We start from the raw sequence: 24,892 nt of genomic DNA, 5'->3' as shown, positions 1-24,892 counted from the left end.
CTCAGAAGTTTGCGTACATCAATTCTGCTAACTTTCCATTGGTCACATTAAAGCCACAAGACCAAGGGTTAAGTCAATAGGTAGGGATGTGCTAATTGGCTATAGAGGGAGGGGACAGAAAATAGTTTAAATGAAAATGCAATCTACCACCATCTTACACTTATTTTGGCATGCAAATTTTCTTTTCCTTGGTTTGACATTGTAATTGGCCTCTGTGGCATGCTGGGATCTGATACTAAATATAGCTCTGGAGGAAATTAGATAGTAGTGGTAGAGCATGAAGATAATTGGTATCCCCTTCCAAGGTGACCTGTGAGATCATTTCAGCTCTCCAATAAAGCAGGCCCCTTATTCAGGAGATGAGAGGTTGTTCTGGCTTCCCTGTGAGGCTCTTTTGGGTTTAGGCATTTAAAAATCTTGCCCTTATATAAAATCATTCAAATATCAAATTCTATTTTGGAGGTTATCATCTTTTTCTCAATCAGTTTTCACATTTAGGGACTTGAGTAAGTCTGTGGATTTAGTGTATTTTGCAATATAACATTGCACTGGATCCAATTTTGTTTGATCTTTGTCTGTATTAGCCCTCCAGCTAATTCAGGAAAGAAATTAATTTGGAGGGATCACAGACATTTCCCGTTTCTCTGATTGTGACTTGAGCCAAGAATTTAAAGCCTTGGCTCTATGATTTTCATTTGTATGTTATTCAGTATTATTAGAAACAGCCTATTTCATAGACTTCCAATTTGCTGTGGCTGTTACAGTACACAATGGAAGCTACCACGTCATCTGCCAGAGTCATACGTACACAGGTGAAACTTTGAGTGATGCTTTTAACACTGAGCACCCTGAACCACGCATATGCCATCCTGTAGTGGAAAAAGAGATATTTCTTGCTTTTTAAACAGCAATGTCAGAGGAGCAATCAATTTCCCATCCTTAAAAGTCTAATAACCTGCAACTGCTTTTGCTACCAAATACTGCACTAACTAAGATTTGGTTTCAGATAACAAAATCCTCTAGCAATTTTAAGCAGAAGAATATTTGGTATGCATAAATGAATATTTATAAAATTACTGGAAGGCCTTGAGAGTCAAGTTCCACGCTGGGCCTTCCAAAGGACTCCCACATAGTACTTCAGAGCCGGACTCCCGATGGGGATTTAACTTTGCTGCAATCTGGAAATGGTTCCAGGATCATGGTACCTTAGCCATGCGTAGGGAATAGGAAACCATCTCTGGAACTGTTGATTCAAGATGGGCTGCCAGACCCAGGAATGCCACTATCCTGGACTCGTCTTCATGAGGTTCTACGTATTATAAGGTCTGTATGTGTCCATCTGATTTGTGGAACCCAACAGAGATCTGTTAACTCTGCAAGAGAGTCTGAGGAATCTTATACTTTGAGTTCTAATAAAGGAAGGAGCTTAAGAATAAACACTAGAAAACATAAAAAACAAATATAGATAAGTAACAAAGATAAAAAATAAGTTAATGAGAAATACTGAAAAAGCCTATCCTAAGTATGTATAGTATTATTCTACTGTAGTTTATTTTCCATTGTTTCTGTTGAGAAGTCTGTTTTTAATTTATGGTTTGCCTTCATAGATTAAAAAAAAAAAATTGGTCTGTGATTGTACTTGGTATCTTCTTTTTTTATTCATTGTGCTGCAGATTCGCTGTCATTTCTATTTTTATTTTACTCTTTTATTTTTATAAAATTTTTATTTTATAAATTTTATTTAATTTTTATTTACTCTTTTTAAGAGTATTTTTATTTACTCTTTTTTAAGAGTACAATTTTTATTTACTCTTTTTAATTTTTATTTACTCTTTTTAAGACTCATTTTGACTCCTGAAAGAAAGATTTATGTACCTTAATAATTCTTGAAAATTCTCATTGTTATATTTTCTCTCTCCCAGACACTCTGGTCTCTCCAGAAAGTTCTATTACATGTATGTATATTTTTATGTATGTACATACGTATGTATACACACAAAAAGCTTTCTTATATCCTTTATGTCTTTTGACCTTATTACTATATAATTTCTGTGAAATTTTTCTCATATATAATACAGATAACAAACAAGCTCAGCAGTGTTTAATTTGCTATATAATCCACCCACTGGTTTATTTTATCTCAACGACTATATAATCCGAAGATATCCACTTTGGTCTTGTAAAACTGGTAGTTATTTTTCCAGAGTGTCATATTAGTGCCTCTTTTACTAAAGAATGCAATTATTTTAAATAAATATAAAATAACTTCTCTGCTGGTTCTATTATCTGAAATCCTTTAGAGAGATAGTGAGCTGAATGGTGGACCTACAAAAATATATGCTCTTGTTCAAATCCCCAGAACCTGCCAATGTTCCCTTATTTGGAAAAAGGGTCTTTGCAGATATAATAATTAAATTGAGGATCTCAAGATGAGATCACCCTGGATTATTTGAGGGGACACTAGAGCCAATGACAAGTGTCCTTAGATGAGACATACAGAGGAGCTCCGTAGAGGACGAGGTGGGGGAGGCAGAGACTGGAATGCCGGAGCTGCCAACTGAGATGTGCCAACAGATACCAGAAGCTGAAAAAGGCATTGAACAGGGGCTCCTCCAGAGCCTCGGAAGAGTGCGACCCTGCTGACACCTTGACTTTAGATGTCTAATCTTGGGAAAATAAATCTCTGTTGTTTTAAGCTCTGTTGTTTAAAATGACCCTTCATGGTCATTTGTTAAGGCATCCCTTGGAGATTAATACAGAGTGTAACCTCCCTTTTCTTGTCTCTGCTTACTCTTACTCATGGTTGCTTAGTTCCTCATGTCCAAGATACTTGTGTATTGCGTACATCTAATTATTCCAGAAGTCCGAGGGATATCACAAAATTTCTATGTTCATTTTTTATGTTCGTTTTTTATGAGGCTCTCAATGGATCCAGGGAGTAAAAATGACCTCCAGATTCTGGGTAGGTAAGAAGTTGATGGTGAATACCTTCAGAAACATTCCAGTCCTGGCCATCCCTCCTGTTTTGATTAATTTTGTTTTAGTCTGCTGCTTCACTGAAGGTACAGCCGCTCTCCGTCTTTTGAAGAACGAAGGTCACATCATCAACTTTTGCTGCAGAATTCCATCAGTAATAGAGCCCAGCCTCCCACCTCCACCCCGGTCCTGCTCTGCGTCAGTCTGAGAACGTCATACTCTAGCTTTTAAAATCTCTGATAATTCTTAAATTTTATGCAAGCACGATTATAATTTTTAAAGGACTTTAAAATATTTAATCCAGTTTTTCTTTCTAAGTAATTCGTAGCATAAAGTATAACAGCTAGGACATATATTTGGCTTAAGTTTGTGGCAGAAACCCAAATGTGTGCTCCAAATAAGTATTAATTCATTAAATAAGTTTGAAATTAAGACGCAAAATAAAATTGCAATTTCCTGGTTGTGATTATGTCAGCACTGGAGGAAATGGCTGAAGGGTTTATATCTCTATATTAATTTGTACAACTGTATGTGCATCTACAGTTGTCTCAAAACAAGACATTTTTAAAAGTAAAAATAGGGGTCCCTGGGTGGCTCAGTCAGCTGGGTATCTGCCTTCAGGTCAGCTCATGATCCTGGGATCCTGGGAGCCGGTACCACATCAGGCTCCATGCTCTGCTCTGCAGGGAACCTGCTTCTCCTCCCTCTACCCCTCCCCCTGATCCTGCTTTCTCTCTCTCTATCCCTCAAATAAATAAATAACATCTTTTTTAAAAAATAAAACAAAAGTAAAAATGGTTAAGCCATGAACAAGTTTCTTTCTATCTCACATAAAAGGAAAGCTAAGTGTAAATGTCAGCAGCTGAGGGTTTTATGCTTAGCTAGGATTTGGGTTGTTTTCAACTTTCTGAGTATCTATATTGGAGGCCTTGGCCTCAAGTCCCAAATTATACTTCAGTTGCCAGGTCCTGCTCTTTTCCTTGAGGAACACAGGAAAAAGAGAATACTTTTCCTTTCAAGAATGCACTCTCAAGGTTATATCTCTTACCTTTTACCTCAGAGGTTAGTTATGTAGCCATACTCTTCAGAAGCTGCCTGAGAACTGTAGCCTTTATTCTCAGTGGCCTGTTACCCATATTAAAATTGGGGGTTCTAGTTCTATGGGAGAAAAGTGTTACCTAGAAGTCTCTGCCATGACAGAAGTTTCAGGGTGTATTGTCCACATATCACCTGGTGCAAAAATCTCTTAGTACTTTTTTGGGTCTTTTGTTTTCATTTATTGTTTTAAATATAGGGACTTACTTTAAACACATCATGTAAATACTTTTTTTTTTTTTAAATTAAGTAAGCTCTACACCCTACCTGGGGTCTGAACTCATGACCCCAAGATCAAGAGTCATATGCTCTACCAACTGAGCCAGCCAGGCACCCCAAAATCTTTTTGTTATAGTAGATCATAAAAGGGAATATTATCAGGCCATATATATATATATATATATATATATATATATTGTTTCAAAACAAAAACTGGAGTTGCATCATGTAATTAAAGATTCTGAAAGAATAAAATAAATAAAATAAAATACAAAATTTAAAAAAAGAATAAAATAAAATAAAATTAGACAACTAGCCACATCTACAGACTTTCTAAATCATACTTAGAATTTATTATTTTTTGTCATTATATTTAGGAGGGGTTTTGGGAATGGGTCAACACTGATGCAGTTATATGGTTAAGAATGAAATTTCTATGTTTTTAAAATAAAATATCAAGTCTGTCAGAAAGTTTCATAAAAAACCCCTAGCAAAAGAGTTTCTCATGCATGCTCCATGAAATCATAATGATCAGAACTCTGAAAGCTTCAAAACACTATATTGTGTATATAGCATTGTTCTTCAGAATTCAATGTTTGTTTTCAAAAGAAAGAACCCTTTTTTCTTCATGGAAATTTAGCAACCCATGCTGTGTCATTCACTATGGCAACTGAAAAGGAAACAACAAAGTTTGGCATCCTGGGGCCAATGAAGAGGTAGTGGGTGCCTTTTCTTTCTAACACAAGAGCTAATTCCGTTAGTGTTCCCATTCAAATGGATTTGTTAGGTATTTTTCTTTTTTTTTTAAATTCAAGTGTGATGCCCTAACATTTAGCAGTTGCTTGAGAGAAACTCATTAGTCACTGGAGCCATTGCTTAATCTCCCACAGCCTGAACATGATTTTAATTCAAACAAACATCATCCAGCTATACCTAACATGGTTACATGTTTTCTCTTTGGTGGGTGGGAAGCAGTCACAAGCACTAATCTCTCTTTTTGTTAGCTAAATTTTTATATTCTTTGAAGACTTATATAGAAATGAATATGCTTTGCAATTGGTATCAGCTTGTTTAAAATGATCCTATGGGGTGCCTGGGTGGCTCAATGGGTTAAAGCCTCTGCCTTCAGCTCAGGTCATGATCCCAGGGTTGTGGGATTGAGCCCCACCTTGGGCTATCTGCTCAGCAGGGAGCCTGCTTACCCAACACCACCCCCCCCCCCCGCCTCTCTGACTACTTTTGATCTCTGTTTATCAAAAAAATGGATAAAATCTTTAAAATAAAATAAAATGATCCTGTATTAAATATACTCTACACATCTGATGTATTCAAGTGGCAAATATGTATAAAAACATGATGCCACTGAAGCAGAAAAAAATTGCATTTTTCAGCACTGAGCATCTTTAATAGATTATCTACCCAAAGTGATTAAAAGTCTACTTTATTTGATCAATTCAAGCCTTGCTGAATTGATTTAATGCATGAAATATGCTCTTTATTGAGTAGTCTAAATTATTTTCTATAGAGACTACTGGAAATCATGCATCTAATTCTATCACTTGTAAAAATAAGATTTGGAATTCATTACATTTTCATCTAGGTATATTTTAGGTATGATGTTTCTAAATTGACAAAAATACTGTTCCATACTTTCCTTTGAAATACAACTCTTTAATAAAATTCTTTCAGGCTAGTTTCTTAAGAAAAAACCACTGATAGGTTTAGTACTGCTTTAGATTTCACAACAAAGTTCATACATATTATTTTTAGTTAAAATAATTTTGAAAATCTGAAGAAGTTCGTGAAATTAAAGTAAGTTTTATACTTTAGGTAAATACAATGAAGTATAAATGGGTGAAGGAGAGCAGAATTCATCACCCAAAATATGCCTTCTTGGCATACAAGTGATCTTAGATGATTATTTTTAAGAAATGAAAGACACCAGAGAAGCTCTGAAAACTGAGTAGAAATTATCCTTTCATAAAGGACATTTACATTTATAAGGGAAATCTCCAGGTGTGGAGGTCTCTCCCTTTTTATATCAGCATATAATAGATATTCAAGAAATGTTTGTGAAATTAAAAACTATATATACACATACGTGTGTGTGTATGTATATATTATACACATTTACATACAGATACACACACATTGGGAAAATCAGGGTAAGGCAGGAATCCTCCTAAAAGTTCATGGAAATAATCAACAACTTTTTAAGAGGAAAATCTTGCATTATCACTGAAAACTGAAAACGGAAGGACTTCTGCTAAGGATAGATTCAATTAAAGAAGATAAATAAGACAAACTGACAAATCTGCCTTCTATGAAGAGATAGGCTTTTCAGAAAGTAAGTAAAACGTACTCAAAATCCCACTATAGCTCCCTAATTCCGAGTGATGAGAATGGGGAGATATTTACATGTATTTTCCCATAACAGAATGTTTCAAGATGGCAACAGGATGTCCGTATTACTAAGAAGTCAATACGGTGGACTCATGGAAGTGAAAATCCCCAATTAAAGTGGCTGAAACGTGATGTGACTATTTCTCTTTAAAATAAAGAAGTCCATGGGAGCGCCTGGGTGGTTCAGTGGGTTAAAGCCTCTGCCTTTGGCTCAGGTCATGATCCCAGGGTCCTGGGATCGAGCCCCACGTCTGGCGCTCTGCTCAGCAGGGAGCCTGCTTCCTCCTCTCTCTCTCTCTCTGCCTGCCTCTCTGCCTACTTGTGATCTCTGTCTGTCAAATTAATAAGTAAAATTTTAAAAAAAATAAATAAAAATAAAATAAAATAAAAAAGTCCAGAAGTAAAAGTCCAGGGATTGGCATGAAAACTCCCTGGTATCAACACAGGTCATGCTCATTCTTACTGCTCTGACACTGTGAATGTGTGCAAGATCCCCTTCCGGCCCCTGACGGCTGCTGGGGCCTCAGGCATCCATTTGTACTGTGGACCAATAAAAGAAGGACACAAGCAAAGGACAAGGGGGTCCTTCTACCTGGGTCATTTCCTTTTAACCAGTTATTCTTACAGAATGTACATTTTTCTCATCATCCTATTGGCCAGCACTCAGTCACTTGGCCATGCCTACCTTCAAGAAAAGCTAGCAAATGGCATCTTTTATTCATGTGTTATCTTATTCACTAAAATTTTGGTTTTGTTACTCAGAAGGTGAATTTCTTCATTTACTTTTTGAGACAGATCCATGAGACTGGTGTGCCTAATACCTAATACCTAATACCTAACAAGGAAGGGTATCTTCAGTATGATATAAAAAGAACAAACATATCAAAAAACTTGATAAGTTGGTCTTCTTCAAAATAATACAAGAAGTCAACTCTTGGAAAGACTCTGTTAATAAAATGAAAAGATAAGCCCAAAACTGGGAGAATATTTTGCAAAACACTTATCAGACTGAGAATCCCTATTCCAAATACATGAAAACCACCTACAACTCAATACTAGGATTAACAACCCAATTAAAAAATGGGAAGTAGAATTGAAGAGAGTTCATCAAGGAAAAGATACGGATGCTAAAATAAACATAAGAAAAAATGCACAACAGCATTAACTATCTGCAAAATACAAACTAATACCCAAATGAAATACCACTCTATTCTTATTAGAATGTCTAAAATTTTTTTAAATCTGACATTTTTCAAGTCGGAACTTGACTTGGTAAAGAACTAGGGTGACTTGAAGTCTCATTTTATGTAAAACAGAAGAAATGTAGAAGAAATAGGTAGAAATGTAAAATAATAGATTTATTTGAGAAAAGAGTTTAGTAATTTCTCATAAAGTTAAACATGAAATACCCTACGATTTAGCATTTTGCTCTCAGGTTTAATTATAAAGAGCAAAAAATATATATGTCTCTATAAAGACTTGCATACAAATATTTATGGCACATTTTAAAAATACTAGCCCCAAACTGGAAGTAATGCAAACGTCCATCAACTACTGAATGGTTAGACAGAATGTCGTCTATCCCTAAAATGGAATGCCACTGGGAAACAAAAGAATGATATGATGATACATGCCACAACATGGATGAATCTCAAAGCCTATTGCAAAATGAAAGTCAAGACACCAGAGAATTCATGATTCCATGCACATCAAACTGTAGAAAGTCAAAGTCATGGCAAAAGAGAGCAAACTGCTATTTTCTAGGGGCCATGGGTTTGAGGGAGAGGAATAACTGATTGTTAAGAGGCAAAATGGGAATTAGGGTGATGGACGTTTTTTAAATGTTGATAGTAGTGTCAGTCATGCAACTGCAGACATTTGTCAAGATGTGTTGAATCACAACCTAAAATTAATGAATTTGATTGTAAGTAAAATACATCTCAGTGGATTGATTAAAATATAAATACTTAAAAACCCTTAAGGAATTATAAATAAAAATAACAATTGTGATAAACTTAGTATAAAAAAAAATCTTTATCTGCCTTATTGGGTTTGGGGTTTCATAAGCACTAAATAAGATTATGTATTTAAAATCCTCAGAACAATGCCTGGGAAACATTAAGTGTTCCGTGAATGTTGGCAATTAGTATTATTAATGTTAAAACTATTAAAAAATGCAAAACTTCCTTCCTAGGATATTTTAAAGAACTGAGAAAAACATTGCAAGCTTCAAATATTATAAATGTTGTTTTTCCATATATGCATATTTTATGTTAAGACAGGCCTCACACCACATTTTGCAGTATTTGCATTGGGACAGGATCTCCTAGTTCATCAGTCTGGCCTCCTAATGTGAAAGCAAGATTTCTGAAGTGGAACTCACCCTGCCTCCATGCCTAGGAACTCTGGGAGATCTGAGAACCTAAGAAAGCCTTACTTGTATTGTAGACTTTGACACCCCCACAAGGGGAAAAAAAAAAAAATTATGGGACAAATGGCCTGAGTGGTACAAAACTCCTAAAAGACTGTTCACAGATTTAAAAAAAAAAAAAAAAAATTAAATATGCCGGAATGCTCCTATTTTAGACTTTTTACAGTGATTGTTCCCTATACCTATACCTTTCCACTCCAGAATTGGGGAAATATGGACCATTCCCTAGCCTCCTTCAAGACTTTATTAAATATTACCCCAGTGAGGTATAGCCAAACCATCATATGCAAAACTGTGATTCTTGCTCTAGTCAGACATTCTCCATTCTGTTTCGTTCCATCAACACTTAGCAAGTCCTAACACAACAAATAATGTGATTCTTTTTTTTTTTTCTTTTAAGATTTTATTTATTTATTTGACAGAGAAAGAGAGAGCACAAGGTGGGTGGGGGCTGCAGGCAGAGGGAGAGGGAGAAGCCGACTCCCCACTGAGCAGGGATCCCCATGTGAGGCTCTATCCTAGGACCCTGGGACCATGACCTGAGCCAAAGGCAGTTGCTTAACTGACTGAGCCACCCAGGCGCCCCGAATGTGATTCTTTATTATGTTTACTCACTTTCCCCTTTGCTAGAATTAAACCTCCATCAGAGCAAGGAAATTTATCATTTGTCTGTTTTTTGTCATTTATTTTTATACCACCAGTGTCCGGCACATACAGTCCCTATAGATATTCAGTAAATATTTGTAGAATTTAAAAAGGAATGAATGAAACCCTTGTTAATATTAAACATTGTAGACCAAGAAAGAAGAAAATAAGTCTGCACTTTAAGAAGGCACATACTTCTAGTCAAGTAGATTTGCTCATATGCCTGGGAAAGGACAGTACTTGATGTTACACTTGTTTTTGCAAGATATGAGCCTTTAGTCATATCAGTGGACTTGAGAACCCCATTTTCTTCCCTGTTTCTCTTTTTAAATTGTTGGCTTAATTTACTCAGGCTATAGAAAGGAGTGCAGCGACTATTCTTCAAAGTTGACTGAACATAAAAGTAGCAGAGTTGCTTGGAGAAAAGAAAGGTGTCATTTGAACTGGCAGTAATTAAAATGGCATGACCTTTCTCATTCTAGAGAAGGGCATTTTCAATCCGCTGATTGATAGACAACATTTTCCTTGTCATTTTCCAACACTGCTGTTTACATAAAAGTACACATTACACTGAAATACAAAGAGTTAGCCTGGTTTGAGTCATTACAACAGCAGTTCAACATACAAAACAGAGCCAGAACATTTCCACACCCATTCACTTGCCCCCGCAACACTGATCACATCATTTCACTGCATTTACTGCCATTATCAGGCCCCCTTTATGCCTGCGAGGTGCAGTTTAAGATCCTAGGACAGCAGATGATAATGCGATCACTGTCTGCATTTTGTTTAAGGGGTATAACAGATAGGAAATCTACTATGGAGATAACCCGTGCAAGATACCTGTTTGCTTTTCCCCTAAAGAATCTGGGAGGAGTTGTTTTAAGAACCTGACACAATCTTACCAAAGAATTTTTGAAAGAAGAAACTTTATGGTTGAATGAGGTAATTAAGCATTTAGATTGATGGGAAAAGGAGACAGTTGCCAAATCCATCCAAATCAATCCTTTCTCTGCCTTCTCTGAGCTCCTAAGAAGAAACACATGTATTTGGAAATGTATATTTAATAAGTAATAGCATTTAACGCTGAGAGGTATTTCACACCAATGATGTTCTTCTAATGACTATCTTATTTCCTAATTATTACATAAAAAGAATAACTTATCATTTAACTTTTTTGGCCAACTAGATGAAAAATGAGGGATGCCAAAATCCATTCAATCACCTTACTATCATTACCTTCTCTTCTGTGCTTCTGGAAATAAACCAACACATGTATTTCTGAATGATTATTAGTATTCAGGCTGCCTAACCCCAATTAGAAGGTAGAAGACCTTTCCTACTGCACAGTCCAAGTTAGAACTAAAATTATTTATAGCCTTATAGTCTTTACATTCATGAGAATTCTGATATTTCTTTCGTCTCCTGTTTTTTTTTTTTTTAATGTTAGTTCTTTGTTCAAAGCCTCTGTTAGACTTTCCTGTGTCTATTTACAAAGTCTAGCAAAGATATGCATAGAAATTAGTGTATTTATAGTGCTTTCTTAGATATGTCAGTCCCCCCCCCCCTTTATTGGATCAGCATAAACCTCCTAAGAAGATTTTTCCTCTCAAGTAGACTTGTATTACAGAAGCCATGACCACATGATCTCTTTTCCCATAACTGGTCATATACTCAGTAGATGTGATCATTTTTTTTTTTTTTTAAGATTTTATTTATTTATTTGTCAGAGAGAGAGAGAGTGAGAGCGAGCACAGGCAGACAGAGTGGAAGGCAGAGGCAGAGGGAGAAGCAGGCTCCCTGCGGAGCAAGGAGCCCGATGTGGGACTCGATCCCAGGACGCTGGGATCATGACCTGAGCCGAAGGCAGCTGCTTAACCAACTGAGCCACCCAGGCGTCCCAGTAGATGTGATCATTTTTGAGGCTAAGTTATACTTTCTGGAGACACCAGGCACACTGATTAATTATGTCTCATAAATACCAGTTAAGCGTAGGAGAAGATAGCTTTTTCCTTCTTCCCTTTTGGGTTTTTTGGCTGGTTTGATAATTAAACTGACATAAGACAGATTAATAAGAGAAAAACAGATCCAATTTCATACATAGAGGAGCTCATAAAAATCTGAAACTCAGAGAGGTGACCAAAGCAGGCAGCTTTTATATATAATATACCTTTTAGACAAGGAAACAACAGATTTGTGAGAAATTGACAAGACAAAGTAGTTTGGGCTTGGAGTAGTAAATTGGTGAAGAAATAAAAAGGTTTGTTTCTGCAGCCTTCTTGGCCCTAAATTCTCTCTCTGTTAACAGGGATGTGTCTCTACTTCCTGGTACAGGTACCTTTCACATGAGGTACCTTTCACATGAGAGATTTATTTCCTACTTTCAGGGGGACAAAGGGCCAGAGTATTTTTCTTATACCAGCTTCTTCTTAAATAACTTTAATTCAAAATAATTAATATGCCAAAGTGGCATATTTGGGGGCAGTCGGCCTTGAACCCCATCATAAGCTAATCAAGTACTGCCTGGTAGCATCTTTGTAAATACATTACATTGTGTCTTTATACCTTTGTCTTTATACCTATATACTTTGCCAGAAAAAAAAATAAATAATATTTACCACTTTATCCCCTCAAGAGTATTGTAGGAACTAATAAGCATGCAGAACTTTCAAAAACAGATACAGTGTTTAGAGTTCTGTGGAGAAAACACTTGTATATAAATGCAATATATCATTATTGTAATATCTCCTGGAGTCTAATGAAATGAACCCAATGCACTGTACAAACCCATTTCTTACTTGGGCTATATCTAACTCACCAAAAGCAATTAGCACATGAAACTTTGTCATGACTGTAAACTAAACAGCCCAGAATTCTGTATAACATGGGACATTTTGGACTCTGTCCAGTTAGATATTTAAAGTCCTATAAGTCTTCATTATACTATAAATCTATAGGGCTGATTTTTAGCACCAGGTTGTAATATGTTATTAGGACCCCTAAGTTAGGACTCCTGAGTGGTGAACAGAATTTGCCACCTCCAAATATGCCTTTTTGGCATAAGGATGATTTTAGGTTATTTTAAGAAATACCAGACAGGGGCGCCTGGGTGGCTCAGTGGGTTAAGCCTCTGCCTTCAGCTCAGGTCATGATCTCAGGGTCCTGGGATGGAGTCCCACATTGGGCTCTCTGCTCGGCAGGGAGCCTGCTTCCTCCTCTCTCTCTCCTCGCCTCTCTGCCTACTTGTGATTCTCTCTGTCAAATAAATCTTTAAAAAAAAAAAAAAAAAAACTCAGGAAAAAAAAAAAAAAAAGAAACACCAGACATAGGAAAAGCTTTGAATATGGTGTAGAAGTTAGCCTTTTGTAAAGGACATCTACATTCATGAGGGAAACCCCCATTTGTAAGGGTGTTTCCCTCTGGTACCAGGCAGAGAAGGATGACTAAATCTCTATTAACTCTTATCAGAGGAGAAGGCAGTGATGTAAATCTGCATAACAATATTCCCCTTGTTTGCCCTGTTTATCCTGATAGACTTCCATAAATGACTCTCCCACCCCCAACATCTTCCTTTGCTGTTAGCTGGAGATGGTATTTAACCTGGTGGCTTGGGTCATTTTGGGGAGTTACTCAGTTTTCCTGGATCTCTCTTATGTGTACAGAAGCCATACATGTCTTTAAATTAGTTTTTCTCCTGGGAATCTCAGCCAAGAACCTAGAAGGGTAGAGGGGAAATTCTTTTTTTCTTCCCCACACCCCAAAGACAGGGTATTGCTTGTGTTTCCATTTGGTTTCGGTTTTGGCTTTTTTTTTTTTTTTTTTCTAAAACAAATTTAATATTTGAGGCATTTAGCACACATCTTACTAATGACTGGATCCAAGTTTCATAAATGTTCTGTTTCCCGTCTAAAAATGTTACCCACTCTGTATGTAGTCTTCTTTCTGTCCTTCCTTTTCATTTCAAACTCGTGAAAGACTAGTCTTCACCTGTCACTTTCATTTCCTTTTCTCACACATTTGATTTGTAGAGAGAGATATAACCAATTTACAGATTCAGGTTTCTGGAAGGTTACAAATAATGTTATGCTTTAATCCAGAATTTCCTTACTTATTTGTTTTAGCATCTGCATTCTCCATTCTTATGTCTTGTTTGTATTTTATAGCATTAATTCAGGGTCTGCTTCTTGATAACATTCTCCATCTTTATCTTTCATTATACCTTATTTCTTTCCATTTATTATTTCTTTCTGCCCTTTCTATTTTTTTGTTAAATAATATCACCTTGAGTAATAAATTCCCAGAAGGCCTAAAATTCTACCCTGTCCAAATTGGAACTAAAATTATATAGAGACTGTCTTTACTTATATCCATGAGGTTTTGCCTCAAATATTCTTTTTATCGTGCCAATTCCTTTCCGTGCACTTCATTATATCTTTCCATTTACAAAGTCTAGCTGATAGCATGGTGTAGAGTGAGCATTCAAGAAATATTTATTGAATAGGGGTGCCTGAGTGGCTCAGTAGGTTAAAGCCTCTGCCTTCAGCTCAGGTCATGATCCCAGGGTCCTGGGATCGAGCCCCACATCCCGCTCTCTGCACAGCAGGGAGCCTGCTTACCCCCCTCCCCCTGCCTGCCTCTCTGCCTACTTGTGATCTCTGTCAAATAAATAAATAAAATCTTTTAAAAAAATGAATAAATTAACAATTGCCTGATTCCCAGGCCTTTATTATTTCCATTTTTCTGTGCTGTTTGCCCTGTTTGGTATCTCAAATTCTGTATACCAGTTTTATGATATACCTGAGGACTACATCCTAAACCTCTTTTGTGGATAGCACTTAGATGTTCTTCTTTTATCTAATTAAGTGTAAACCTCATAACTGGCCACTGATTGTTCTAATCCGAAGGTGTCAATGCATCAAGCCACCAGCATCTGCTCCTGGCTCTCTGCTGTCCTCTAGTGGCTATATCCTGTATTCCCCCCCTCCTCGGAGTATTATGAATAAGAAAACACTTAAAAATATATTTAAAAGTCTAGGTAAATATCTAGAATGTTCTCTTCTCGTAGACAGAATTAGCTTGGCTGAGCTAAGTAGTAAGAAGTGATGTGGCTTATCATGGAAGACCAAATCCAGATCATTATGGGCTTGGAACCCTGTAGGTGTTCCTTTCATTGATATTCCAGGCAAGCTGCTCACAGGCAACAGCCTCCTGTCATCCCTTGGTCTTTCAGCACCTATGCACTTCTGTGCATTTCAAGATTACAATCAGCCAAATCCAAAATATGCCTCCCAAAGTCTCTTTTCAATGGCTTAGCACATTTATTACCTTCTGCTAAAAGAGAGAGTAGGGTGCTAAAACCTGCAGGGTCCGGGATGATGTTGGTAAGAAAGAAAGCTCATGGAGCCAGTACTTATATGGTATTGAACAGAACCATGTCAAGGTCCCAAAACTACTATACTTATAAAATTCTAATAAATTATAGGACACAAAGAGTGACAAAATTTTAAGCTATGTATCATGGAAATATTTACACTCTCTTATACCCTTTTGTTCCAGCATGCATACATGCCAAGTAATGGGAGTATGTTAAATTTTGAGGTTTCATTTCTAAATTACCAAAAAAAAAAAAGTAGATAATAGTCGCAATCCTCTATAGCTTTAATTAACTTTACTTGGTTTATAACTGTGTAATTTTATGCAAACAGAAGAGATAATCAGATGATCATATACTACAACACAATTACTTATAAGTATTTAGGCAATTGTGTGTCTCCTTAAACTTGTAGTCATGAGAAGTTTGACATAGTGAGAAGTAGTAACGTTCTTGGATTATTTGATTTACTGAGTTGTAAGATCTCTCTATTCTGTGTGCAAATCTTAATATATATTTATTTATGTTATGTAAAGAAAACAAAAATTATCAGCTACAGAATGGAAGAAATAAATATATTTCTATTTATCTCAATATTATACCCAATAGCAATGGAAAATGTGAAGTTTGCCTTTACTGTCTTGCAAAGGCAAGTGGCAAGGTCCAGAGAATCAGAGATACAGAACTCTCTGTCTAGAATATCTCTTTCTGGGGTACTTGGGTGGCTCAGTGGATTAAAGCCTCTGCTCAGGCCCTGATCCCAGGATCCTGGGATCAAGCCGTGCATCGGGCTCTCTACTCATCGGGGAGCCTGCTTCCCCCTCTCTCTGCCTGCCTCTCTGCCTACTTGTGATCTCTGTCTGTCAAATAAATAAATAAAATCTTAAAAAAAAAAAGAATATTTCTTTCTGAACTGTATTCTTAAAGAAAGAAAGTTTATTGGATAGCTGAGAAAAAAATATGAAAGCAAAGATATTTCATCTGGCCACCCGGAAGATGGTCATTCTGAGTGTCAGGTGCCAATTTGAAGATGATCATGGAGCAGCTAAAGGATGGATAAGCCTGGGCTGGCATTTCCAAGCTGTCTTCTGCAGATACATGCCCTGGCATAGACCTAGAAATTACTATATTCTCTAAGAGAGAATGCAAAAAAAAAAAAAAAAAAGTCATATGTCTACTAGTGTAGGGGCAAAATATCTTGGTTGTTAAAGGTTACTGAGCAGTTACTTTGGGGGCCAAATTAAAGCGACAGTCAGGGTTCAGGAAAATACAGATTTTTTCTTAGGCTTCACTGGAAAGAATGAAGAAGGGTGAACTAGGTTATAACTAGGTTAGGAGGTTATAACTAGGGTTATGACTAGTTTAGGAGGATAAAGCTCATTAATGTAGACTAGTGGGATGCCTGTGTTTAGGGACAGACTAACCCCACCTCAAGGAATATCTGAGTCCACACAGCCAGGGGAGACTAGCCCAAAGACAGTATGAAAGAAGGATAGCCATTAATCCTAATCTCACAGTAAGCCCTAATTTTTTTTATTTACCTTTTATTCAAAGGTGCCATCTTAAGAAGAAAGAGGGTAGGATAAACAGCTTAATAGAACTTGCAATTTTTTGACCATCTATGTATTTTCTAAATAAGGATGATCTGAAACCAAAAGAAACTTAAAAATGAAAATGTATCTCTTTATCAGAATATCTAAAGTTTCATTTGTTCCTTTTTCCAATGAGTTCTACAAGTGAAGCAGATATATTCTTTGTCCATACTGAAGTAAATTCTAAATTCTAAACACTGCTGTACAGCTACTAAGTCTCAGAACTAGGATTCGAATCAGGTATGTTCTATTACCTAGGCACTGAAATTATTTGTATAGGCTTGACCCTATATTGAATATCAGTAAAATATTACTGGGTGTTACATAGCTTCAGATAAATCACAGATCAAATCTTATCACAATGACATACCAACTACATCTATTAAAAGTCTACTAAAACACTGGAGAGATATATACACATTTTTGTGTATGTATGGAATTGTAGGCCTAACAAATTACTTCATGGTTGAAGGATGTTTTTGTTCAGTAACCTGGTTGTGTCCCTGAAATGGGAAAAACTGAATCATGGAGAGGACTGTCATTAATTATCGGTAAAGGCTATACAAAACTTGATGTCTCCTGGAGAAAGTTGGTTTCTGGTTCAAATTCAATCTCTCTTTTCATTTAGCATGCTCCAAATGATCCCACAGATCTCCTTTCTGGAGAAATATAGCTATATCCGGGAGCACATTAGGAAGTAGTAATCTGTGTTAGGTTTCTGATTTACCAAGATGTTCTGGGAAACCACTTAACTTCTCACAGCTGCAAATTCCTTACATGAAAATAACACAGACCCTTCTTATAGGTGTTTGGAAATAACTGGTAGAAATCATCCCAAAAAATGTTCTGCAAAATAAATGGGAGCTTTAAGCAATATTTTAAATGTGAATAAAGAGGGTGTGTGTGTGTGTGTGTGTGTGTGTGTGTTGAAACAAAATCTATATTGGACAATGACAAACTACAATAGGCAAAACTGGCTTTGGAACATAAAAATTTCTCAATCACCACAGGAAGCAAATACTAAATCTGTATCACGTGACGTATGTGGCAAAAGTACTCTGGAAATCCCTTTGCTCTCTAGAAGGAAATGCTAATCTTGGGTGCCTTTATTTAAATAGTACTTTGGGGCAGCTTGAGTTCTTTTCCAATTGATGGCAAGTACCTGCTCTGCATGGTTGAGAATGTTGACTTTTGAGGGAGACCTGCCACTTGGAAAAGTTGCTGAAGTCAGAAACAATCTTGATCCTGGCAACGTGCGCTAATACATAAAAGTGGTCTCGACATGCACTTTGGTGAGAAGAAAAGATCTTAGGCTTTACGATGGGAAAGTGTCCCTTTTGAAAACAATCTTGGGAGCAAATATTTTTCTCTTAGTGTGTCAAGGAAGCGGATGCTAGTGAACTGAGATTTAGTGTATAAATAACGATCAGTTACTTTTGCCAACTTCTACCATCACTGAAAGAGAAGACTACTTCAACGTCTTATTATAATATAGGGGAATCAAGCAAGGAACCATCTATGTTGAAAGGCGATGGGGGCATAAAGCAAGTTATTACCACAATGTGGAAGATTCATCCAAGTAACTGTTTTTAAAATATCTAGTTTTTCCTTTTGTCATCATATATACAAACCCATTTCTCAAACATGTTTAATTCTACATTTCTCTCTTGACAAATTTTATATGATTATTCTGTTTTCAAACAACAGTGTTTTTTACCTAAGTATAACTGACACATAATATTAATTTCAGGGGTCTAACATAGTGACTTGGTATTTATATCCATTTCAAAATGATCACCATAAGCCTAATTGCCATTGTCACCACACTTACACCATTAATGACTATATTCCCTATGCTGTACATTACATCTCTGTGTCTTATTTATTTTATAAGTGAAAACTGTGCATCTTTATCTCCTTCACCTATTTTGCCTCTCCTTCTACCTCCCTCCCATGTAGCAAACATCAGCTTTCCAACAACACAATTTGAAATGGCATTTCTTGGGGAGTCTGGTGGCTCAGTTGGTTAAGCGTCTGCCTTCGGCTCAGGTCATGATCCCAGGGTGCTGGGGTGAGGCCCACATCAGGCTCCCTGCTCAGTGGGAGAGCCTGCTTCTCCCTCTGCCTGCTGTCCCCCCTGCTGCTCTCCCTCTCTCTCTCTCAAATAAACAAATAAAATCTTTAAAAACAAATAAATAAATAATAAAAAATGTAATTTCTGTTTTCCTTACTTCAACTTTCTGTCAAGGTATTTCTCTGTTCTTATCCACATATTTGATTGTAATTGGGAGTGTAAAATAAAAGGCTTTTTAAAAATTTTTGTTTACTTATTTGACAGAAAGAAATCGTAAGTAGGCAGATAGGCAGGCAGAGAGAGAGAGAGAGAGAGGAGGAGGAAGCAGGCTCCCCACTGAGCAGAGAGCCCGATGCGGGGCTCGATCCCAGGACCCTGAGATCATGACTTGAGCAGAAGGCAGAGGCTTAACACACTGAGCCACCCAGACGCCCCAATAAAACAGTTTTTAAAACAATAAGGCTTTTATAAAATACTAATTGGTGGCAGAAGACAAGAATATGTAAGAATCTTAGGTTGCTGCTGAATTTCCAATGAGCTGCAGGGGTCTATGTGGGTAGGTGTGATAATTTTTAAAGTGATTAAATACTATGAATGTCCTTGTGAGTTTCATACACTAAATTATATAATTGCATAAATGAATGTTCTATTGTAGGAACATTCTTTTGGTCTGCTGACGTTTTGAAGAAGAGGGCACAGAATTGCAAGTCATTCAGCTTACGTGACCAGAAACACAGTTCTGGTTTCTTGAATTGTAGAAGTTGGCACTGTTTTGGAAAAACCTTGTCTTAATATTTCCAAACTAGGGTTCCTTTTAATGAACTTCACATATTACAAAGGGATATAAAGAACAGAGAACGAGTCCCGGTAGAAAGTGAACCTCATTAAAGCACAGGCGGAAGAGGGAAGCTGGAGACTTTATTATTGTCCTGATTCAGTGCAGTTTAAATACGGCAAACTTAAGTGATATGGTGATTAAGTGAAAAGTGGAAAGACAGCCAAGCCCTCCCTTCAACCTTAAACCTCCCGCTGAATACTTGAGTTAATATAAATTTGAGCACTGTGCATACTCAGGTATAGATTCCAGCAGAGAGAGAATTAAAACAGCTTTCTTTCACTGGGAAGTAAGTTAGAGGGCTGAAAGGCCTTGATCAACCAACATTCTGGTTCCAATTTTCCTTCAACACTCCTTACCCCCCAACCTCCTTTTTTTTTTTTTTAAAGATTTATTTATTTATTTGACAGAGAGAATGATCACAAGTAGGCAGAGAGGCAGGCAAAGAGAGAGGGGGAAACAGGCTCCCCACTGAGCAGAGAGCCAGATGTGGGGCTCGATTCCAGGACCCTGAGATCATGACCTGAGCCAAAGGCAGAGGCTTAATCCACTGAGCCACCCAGGTACGCCCCCCCCCCCCATCCCCACAACTTACTTTTTTAGGCCTTTTCATAACTGTTCTTTGTTGATTTTGTTGACACTGTGATCTGTTACTGGCTGTTTATTTGTAGGTGATGTAGGCCTCCACTACTAAAGGAAATGTCAGAAAGAGAGAGAATGCTGAAGAGCAGCATTATGGGTGAGAATGGATTCTCAGAAATGTGTGTGTGTGTGTGTGTGTGTGAGTTTTAAGAACATGAGTTGCAAGAGATGGTCAAGGTGTGTGAGAGGGACCAAATGGAACAGGAACAGAAACAGGAAAGCTGAGCAAAGTCAGGGTTCTGTGGGGTATGTTAACCAGAGAATAAGACCATGGATGTGAGAAGACTGGGAAAAGAGAAGGATATACTTACTCCCTGATAGAAACAAAACAAAGCAAAACAAACATTAAAAAAAAAATGCAAGACGGAGGTGTTAAGTATTGTTATTTAATAATTAGGACTCATACCACAATGGAACACTCTTTCCACAGTACACAGTTTGAAAATTTCTTAGTAAACACCGAGACTAAAACATGAATGAAAACAGGGCATTTGTAAAGGGATGATTCCATGTAACATAGAAAACGCTGGTATCACCGAACACGAATGCATCATACGTGAGATCTGGTCACACACTTATTGATGGGAACAAATAATTCCTGTGTCTGTAGGTATATGTTGATAATAAACTTGGCCAATAAATATGTATCAGTAATATAAATTACATATTGATGGGAAAAAATAATCACTATCAATAATTTATATATATGTTTGTGTGTATGTCAACATCGTATCTCAAACTATGTAGGCAATTATTCAAAGGTGTGTACTTTTAGATTGAATGAATACATATTAATTTAACTATTAAAATAAGAAAACTAATTAGCTCTATTTTTTTAAAAAAATTATTTATTTATTTTGGGGGGTAGGGGCAGAGGGAGAGGGACAGAGAGTTTCAAGAAGATTCCCTGTGGAGAGCAGAGCCTGAGGCAGTGCTCCATCTCTGAGATCATGACCAAGAGTCAGAGGCTCAGCTAACTGCAACTCCCAGGCACCCCATGATCTTTTTTAAAGTAGGCTCCATGTTCAGCATGGAACCCAATGTGGGGCTTGAACTCATAGCCCTGAAATCAAGACCTGAGCTGAGATCAAGAGTCGGACACTTAACCAACTGTAATTAGCTCTTATTTTAATTGCTGGTTTTTTTTTTTTTCCCAGAATCTTAGAGTCTAACATATGCAAAGATTTTTTCCCAGAAAATATGTTTGTTTTAATTTATCACTACCCCTTTATCCATTTTTCTCATGACTGAACAAAAAGGGATCCTCTTGCAAAGTGAGGGGTAGGAGCTAGACAGTGGAAGGATGGAGACAAAAATGAACATTGTGGAGCTGGAATTCATGGTCTTGGCATCACAGGAGATTAATCAAGTCATTAACAAGTGAATGAAGTATGTGCCATACAAGGAATCTTCTCTGCTTTAGAAATCTGATATATATAGTCGCCAAAACAAAATTATTAATCAGTAGTTACAAAACTGATTTTAGAAACCTAGTAAACTATGAAGGAACTTAGAATATAATTTCAGAAGTTTACCCAGAATGCAGTATTATGTTTAAAGCAATGGCTTTTTGATATTAAGACAAACTGAGTTGCCTTGTGGGAATTGATTTAACTCTTTGTGGACTTTCAGGGAAAAGAAATGCTGCCAGATAAAGGCCATATTTTGCAAAGATCATCTGGTCAGTTTGTTTGATATGTTCATTAATATGTGGTGGATTAATATATTGAAAATTACCTGAGTTTGCTTTTTATGGTGTTTTTATGGTATATTTGTTTTTATGGTGGAGTCTTCTAGACTGCATATTACATGAACTAAATGATGTACTTGGTACACTCTTATGTTATGCAATTTAGTATTCTCCCACATCTCTATGTTTGGAATTAACCATGAAAATGGAAACAAAGTGCCTTCACACAAAATAAAGACTTTCATAACACTTTTTTATAAACTGTGCAGCTTTCTGAGAAAGAGCTTTAGCTTAATAAATTAAAGCAGGTGTTAAATAGATCTGACTGCAAGAGATCTTACAGATCTTTTAGCCTACTCTCCTCCCCAACTGATGAAGAATCACAATCTAGAGATAAACAGTGACTCAACAAAAACAGAACTCGGTTTAACTTGCAGAGAATTTTTCTTTTGCTTTTAACATGCTACCTGCCAATCACAGATATTCCAAGAGTTACCCTGAATCCCCACCTCTAGGATTGAGAGCCATCAGTGGACATACGTGAGGCGTGGCATTCTCTTTCATCAGGTACAACACTTTCTACACTGGGCAAAACACAATAATAAGATATGAAGTTAGCTAAGAGTATACTGTCTTCTTATTGAAAAGTTAAAATTTAATTTGCATTAAGTGGGACTTAGAGAGAAGGAAAAGGTATTCTAAATTAGCATTTGCTTAGGTTAAATAGACAATTCTGAACATCAACTAATTTAGTTAGTTCAGTTATTTTTTTTTTTTTAAAGATTTTATTTATTTATTTGACAGAGAGAAATCACAAGTAGATGGAGAGGCAGGCAGAGAGAGAGAGGAGGAAGCAGGCTCCCCACCAGAGCAGAGAACCCGATGCGGCACTCGATCCCAGGACCTTGAGATCATGACCTGAGCCGAAGGCAGCGGCTCAACCCACTGAGCCACCCTGGCGCCCCTAGTTCAGTTATTTTAAAGTATCAATAAATCAGCTAAAAGCTTTCCTATCTGTTAGCAGATTAAAAACTACCAAAGCCTCAACTAAAAGAGAAATCAAGGAAGGACTGAAACAATACAGAAAAATTATATTCAGAAAGCAGTTGACAATAATGAAAAGTTCAATAGGCAATTATTAAAATGCACATTTCATTATTTTTCTTTAAATTCCCATCTAGAGTTGGTATCCCATTCAATTTTTAGAGTCTAATTTACTGACAACTATGTTGTTGTTCACATAATTTCTTTTTTTTTTTTTTTTTTAATTTTTTATTTTTTATAAACATATATTTTTATCCCCAGGGGTACAGGTCTGTGAATCACCAGGTTTACACACTTCACAGCACTCACCAAATCACATACCCTCCCCAATGTCCATAATCCCACCCCCTTCTCCCAAACCCCCTCCCCCTGGCAACCCTCAGTTTGTTTTGTGAGATTAAGAGTCACTTATGGTTTGTCTCCCTCCCAATCCCATCTTGTTTCATTTATTCTTCTACCCACTTAAGCCTCCATGTTGCATCACCACTTCCTCATATCAGGGAGATCATATGATAGTTGTCTTTCTCTGCTTGACTTATTTCGCTAAGCATGATACGCTCTAGTTCCATCCACGTTGTTGCAAATGGCAAGATTTCATTTCTTTTGATGGCTGCATAGTATTCCATTGTGTATATATACCACATCTTCTTGATCCATTCATCTGTTGATGGACATCTAGGTTCTTTCCATAGTTTGGCTATTGTGGACATTGCTGCTATAAACATTCTGGTGCATGTGTCCCTTTGGATCACTACATTTGTATCTTTAGGGTAAATACCCAATAGTGCAATTGCTGGGTCATAGGGCAGTTCTATTTTCAACATTTTGAGGAACCTCCATGCTGTTTTCCAGAGTGGCTGCACCAGCTTGCATTCCCACCAACAGTGTAGGAGGGTTCCCCTTTCTCCGCATCCTCGCCAGCATCTGTCATTTCCTGACTTGTTGATTTTAGCCATTCTGACTGGTGTGAGGTGATATCTCATTGTGGTTTTGATTTGTATTTCCCTGATGCCGAGTGATATGGAGCACTTTTTCATGTGTCTGTTCGCCATCTGGATGTCTTCTTTGCAGAAATGTCTGTTCATGTCTTCTGCCCATTTCTTGATTGGATTATTTGTTCTTTGGGTGTTGAGTTTGCTAAGTTCTTTATAGATTCTGGACACTAGTCCTTTATCTGATATGTCGTTTGCAAATATCTTCTCCCATTCTGTCAGTTGTCTTTTGATTTTGTTAACTGTTTCCTTTGCTGTGCAAAAGCTTTTGATCTTGATGAAATCCCAGTAGTTCATTTTTTCCCTTGCTTCCCTTGCCTTTTGCGTTGTTCCTAGGAAGATGTTGCTGCGGCAGAGGTCGAAGAGGTTGCTGCCCGTGTTCTCCTCAAGGATTTTGATGGATTCCTTTCGTACATTGAGGTCCTTTATCCATTTTGAGTCTATTTTTGTGTGTGGTGTAAGGAAATGGTCCAATTTCATTTTTCTGCATGTGGCTGTCCAATTTTCCCAGCACCATTTATTGAAAAGGCTGTCTTTTTTCCATTGGACATTCTTTCCTGCTTTGTCGAAGATTAGTTGACCATAGATTTGAGGGTCTATTTCTGGGCTCTCTATTCTGTTCCATTGATCTATGTGTCTGTTTTTGTGCCAGTACCATGCTGTCTTGATGATGACAGCTGTGTAATAGAGCTTGAAGTCCGGAATTGTGATGCCACCAACGTTGGCTTTCTTTTTCAATATCCCTTTGGCTATTCGAGGTCTTTTCTGGTTCCATATAAATTTTAGAATTATTTGTTCCATTTCTTTGAAAAAGATGGATGGTACTTTGATAGGAATTGCATTAAATGTGTAGATTGCTTTAGGTAGCATAGACATTTTCACA

This window comes from Mustela lutreola, chromosome 9, assembly GCF_030435805.1.
Source record: "Mustela lutreola isolate mMusLut2 chromosome 9, mMusLut2.pri, whole genome shotgun sequence".
NCBI lineage: Eukaryota > Metazoa > Chordata > Mammalia > Carnivora > Mustelidae > Mustela > Mustela lutreola.
Note: the sequence above shows the minus strand (reverse complement) of the source record.